Source organism: Morone saxatilis, unplaced genomic scaffold (genome assembly GCF_004916995.1).
Source record: "Morone saxatilis isolate NCDOM2014 unplaced genomic scaffold, NCSU_SB_2.0 Contig9, whole genome shotgun sequence".
Classification (NCBI taxonomy): domain Eukaryota; kingdom Metazoa; phylum Chordata; class Actinopteri; family Moronidae; genus Morone; species Morone saxatilis.
In genome coordinates, this window is record NW_023340268.1 from 3,424,451 (window position 1) to 3,429,771 (window position 5,321).

The 5,321-nt window shown below is 42.1% G+C and overlaps 1 protein-coding gene across 2 annotated transcripts in view; it reads left to right on the plus strand.

The window, feature by feature from the left end:
* The window catches only part of pvrl2l (PVR cell adhesion molecule related 2 like), a 260,306-nt gene that overhangs the window by 222,175 nt on the left and 32,810 nt on the right, over positions 1-5,321 (plus strand). The gene's annotated exons all lie outside the window — the stretch shown is intronic.

Below are 5,321 nucleotides of genomic sequence, written 5' to 3' on the forward strand. Positions count from 1 at the left end.
GAGAGAGAGAAAGGGGGAGAGAGAGACAGACTTTAGCTTGTTTTGATTTAGTTTTTTCTTTTTCTCTACTTTTTGCGATGGCCATTGGCAGCATTACCTGCTTAAAATGCAGCTGCTACCCGTGAAGCCTGAGGACTCCATCTGTCTTTGTATGTGTGTGTGTGTGTGTGTGTGTTTGTGTGTGTGAGATTGTTTGTGTGTGTGATGGGCCAGTTTCAACAATAGAGAACAGTTTGCATGTGTGTTAACGTGCGTTGAAGGGCTGTGTTCCTCATACCTTTGACAAATATGTTTTTTTACGTACGTGAACGTAACCTGAATATTCACAGACAGATGTTGTGGCAGTGTGTGCGGTTTTGCCGACAAGTGTGTACTTGCACAGTACGTTTTCAATGTATTTTACATTTTTGTTGACTTTCTAAGAATTTGTCTCTTTGTCTGTGCTTGTCTGCTGTGCATGTATCCTCCTGTTATCCTTGTGTGTATGTGTGTGTGTGTCATGTTGTGTTATCACCGCCCATTCCTGCAGAGAACAGAGGTAAAGACAGTTTGACAGGCTTTTCAGAAAACAGTCGACTCTTGGGGGCTTGTCAACACTGCGGCTCAAATTCCTTCACATTAATCTGTGTTTGCGTGAATATTTAGCCTATACATATTGGCGGTTTGCCTCTGGATTTATACAGCTACCTTTCAGTCTGTGTGTCAGTATGTAGGGTTGTATAGACATGTGTGTGTGTGTGTCTTCTGTTTGTTTGACAAAGGTTGAAAGTTGTGAATACAGCCTATACAAGCTGGCAGTTTTCACCCAAAGGGTAGGGCTAGGAAAAACTTGTCCCCACACACCTGCATACTAACTTACACGACTTCTCTCTTAGCTGTCCAACGTGTCCAATGTTGACACTTGGGGGGGTTGAGTTGTCAGCGCTGTTGATGCTGTTGCCCCTGACTGTTGGGGTAATGCTGGCTGGCAGCCCTGTGGTGTTGTTGGGCACATCTTTCAGTCCTGAGTTGGATGATGTAATGTATTTGTTCATTACTTGCACAGGTGACATGCCAGGCCTATCTATTGAATGCCAGAGGTTCAAGATGGGTGGGGTTTATATTGCAGCACTTAAGGAGGTCATTGGTGTAGTCCTTATAGCACCAGCAGTATAGTATCACTGACTTGCCTGTAAAGGGCTTGATGGGGTATGCAGTGGTCAGGCATGCCAATAGTATGCCTTATCCTTTGAAGACTTTTTGTAGCCACTGCTGCTTCCATACAGATGGAGTTGGCGATGGAAAAAAACCTCTCTATTGGGGTTGTGATCTTCCCAAGACAGGCTGAGGATCTTTTGAAGGCATCAGATGTGGAAGGCCTCCAGGTTTGTGATATGCCATCTGTACAAGGTCCACGTTTCTACCCCATAGAGCAGAGTGGCAGCTCATACCGCAATGTATACAGCAACTTTGGTGCTGATCATCAGGGCTGACGAGGCTCTGTTGATATGGCTGTTTATTTCAGTATCAAGGGAGCAGTCTGAGGAAAGCGTGGCGCCAAGATAGGTGAACTCACCTTTTTTGAATGTTGACTTGGAGACCTAAGGCCTGGTATAGGTCATAAATTGCAGTGTGCCAAGACAGCGCAGTCATCTGCATATTGAAGCTCACAGAATTGGCAGTTCTCTGTATGTCCTCGAACCATAAAGATGATACTCCAAGTGAACTGGTGAATGATGTAAGATGTGGGTGAGAGAGGAGATTGAACAAGACCGGTGCCAAAACACAGCCTTGCTTTACCCCAGTGTTGACCTTGAAGGACTCTGACTGAAGTTCTCCCGTGCAACCTCTGGCTTGCATCCCACAGTTTGTGGTGTCAAAGCCCTTGCTGAGGTCAAATAACTATCCTACAGTTCTTTGCACTGCTCTCTGCTCTTCGTTAGTAGATGCCAAGACAAAGACTAAGATCATGTCAGTAATGGATCTAGACTTCCAGAAACCACATTGGGTTTCTGGGAACTTTTTTTCCCCACCACTTTACCTGCAATAGAGAGGAGAGAGAATCCGCCGCTGTTCCCACAAACTGCTCTGTCCCCCTTCGGACAGTACTGTGGGACTGACACACACATACACTTAAACACACACACGCTTCTGCCCCAACAACTACATGCAGACACCAGCTGGGAAGTAAATGTCACAGGAATGAAAGGAAAGGAAAACACCTGAGCCCAGAGTGGTACACCAGCTCTGTTGCTCTTGTTCTCTTTTGTATTTGTCATTCTGTCTATCTGTTTTTTTGTCTCCTATAAAAGAACCATTTAGTGGGCAAAAATTACCATTTGGTTGACATTATTTTTTTTTTACTATCCCCATTTTTCTCTTTTTCTCTCATGCTCACACACACACCTTCACACACACAGAGAGAGACCCCTACCCTTCCCGGACGCCTTCTGTCAGCAAGGTGACAAGGTGACCAGAGGATAAGTCAGCATACATTAGTCCAATTGACACCACACCCTTTTATTATGTTAATGAACCATCTGATTAGCATGGACAAGGCGTGTGTGTGCGTGTGTGTGTGTGTCCTTTTGTGTCAACTGAATATCTCTACTAATGCAGACCTTCTGGTTTCATATAGATACACTTTTGTTTTTATCATTAAAAACCTCCATGTTTCTACTCGCAGTATGTTTACCTTCTGCAAAGCGCATTTTTTGTTCATGCATGTGTAAACAAAGACATCAGCTGTCACTTCTATTGCATGCCTCTGTATATAGGCAGGTCCTGTCAGCAAAGCCTCTAGCAGAGGTTTTTGTTTTGATCTCATCCAGCTGTGGTTCTCTTCACACCGCTGGTCGCTGGTTCTCTTTGCATTTCAAACATCAATATATCATTGTCAAATTAGCGGTGATATCTCTGTATAATTATGGTAAACAAAAGACACCCCAACAGAGAAAATTGGGCACCTCTGTCTCACAGCACTAGTATTGTCAGTGCCTATATTTCTCAGAATTAATGCTGTGTTTTCCCTAAACCACTTTGCCACTGGCTCCATATGGTTTGAAGACACAATCAATGAGGCTGCAGATCTTGTCAGTGATGGTCTGGTTTGTGTTTTGACAATTATGATTAATTGTTATTAAAATGCTACACTTAGCTGCTCTAACTGGTCTAATGAAGGCTGGTTGAAACAGATACATTAAGGCCACTTGTTTAAAGCCTGGATGTATTATTTATTTGACCAAAAATGTTAAGTATATTCACACACATCACTGAAGAGTTTGATTATATTGTCAGTCATCATCAGTTGTAAAAATAAAATATGGGCATGTTTATTGCTGTTTTAACAGACATGACTTATGTAAACAAACCTTTAAAACCACTACAGCTTCATTAACATTGTCCTGATAAGCTTTTGTTTTGTAATAAAACGAGACAGGCTAGCCTAGTGTTTGGGTTGGATTGGTACAGAGGGAATGGTAGCGGCATAACTGCCATATTGAGTTTTTTGATACTACCACTGTGGGGTGACAAAAAATGAAGTTTTAAAATGAAACATAGTGGCTTTAGAAAAAAATACCAAATTGGATTTAATTGCGGTAGTCTGTGACATCTGTGTCTTAACAACCTCTTCAATCAATTTAGAGGTGACAGCAAGATGTGTAAATCTGGTTGAGTATGTTTGGATTATGGATTATCACTGAAGGTTGCTTCTTATGGCTGTCAGTGTTGACTAACACAAGTCTCTAACATCATTCTGGATTGATTCATGGCTTCTGATACTCAATTCTGTCTCTTCCAAACACAGGATAAAAAGAAAAAAGCAATACAGCAAATCTATATATTATATATGTCCCACTTTGATATATTGATGTAAAATATATTTTAAAATGTGCTGTGCTTGAGGGCAACCATGCACCACCCACCAGAATAAAAATTGGAAAATGTAATAATAATCATAACTAAAGGAAGTGCCATTACTATTACTACCAGTTCTACTATTATAGTGTACTGCAGATCTGAGTGTGGCCATTTACTGCTTTGAGTAGGTACAATCAAGACCCCCAGGCAGATTTGCCTTTTAATTAATATTGTATGTTATTAAACTATAAGATAAAAATCTGAATACGTAATTAGTTGTGAATGACAGTAAAACAAAAAAAATATCTTTAAACTACATTAGCTTTTAGCGCTGATCAACGATAACGATGATCAAAGTACAAGGATGTAAAGACTTCAATGTGTATTGAGCATGTTTGTCTGTTATGTGTGGCTGTGGTGGTGGGGGGGAGGAGGGAATGGTGGGAGTCATCAGCTGTTTGGTGTGTGTGTGTATGTGTGTGTGTGTGTGTGTGTATCAGGTGTGTGTGTGTTACCTGTGTGTGTGTGTGTGTGTATCAGGTGTGTGTGTTTGTTACGTGTGTGTGTGTGTGTATCGGGTGTGTGTGTGTTATGTGTGTGTGTGTGTGTGTGTGTGTGTGTATATATTTCAGAGAAGATGCGCCCCTTCATGCTAGGTTAGCCACCATAACAATTATAGTCCGTATCATTACCCCCCATTAACATCATACAGGCCTTGATGACACACACACACACGCACTGAGCTGGCAAGGGCTCATCAAGTCCCTCATTAATAACAACTTTGGTGCAATGCAATTGGTCAAGAAAACATCAAACAGGCTGGTAGCTGCATGTAGAGAACACACACACACACACACACACACCGACACACACATTACACACAATCACAGAGCTTGATTTTCTTAAAGGCTCTCTAGTTTTCACAGCTGCATCACTACCTGCACACTGTGTCATTTTTGTAACGGTGTGTGAATGTGTGGGTGTGTGTGTGGGTGTGTGTGTGCCCATTGTCTGAATGCATCTAAATCGTGTCAATGCACCACTCTTTTCCGCTCCTTTAAGCAGGCTGAGGCTGTCTGGCTGGCTAAGTGTTTGTCTTCTGAAGTTGAAGAGCTAATTACTGTCTGCCTCCTGCAACATGAGATTTGAGCTGCCAAGGGCTCGAGGCAGGACCTGCGCTCCGTCTGCTGTGGCAAACCGCCTCTGTGTGATGTTACCTAAGCAAGTAAAAAGCTTCTCATGGGTGTTAAAATGCTTTAGAGAGATTTCGACAGTGCATTTTGGGAGAGAGTCCAGTTCTTCATTTGTCTTGCCTTCCCTGTGGTTCCACTTGTATTGTGTTGTAATGTGGAGCTGCTGGTTGTGCTGAATGTGTTGCTGTGCTCAAATTCCATTTTGTATTTTTGTTTTCACATTTCTGTGCTCTTTCACATCCAGTTTCAGTCTCTTTTAAGTCTGTTTTCTGCAGGTTTTATTATGAT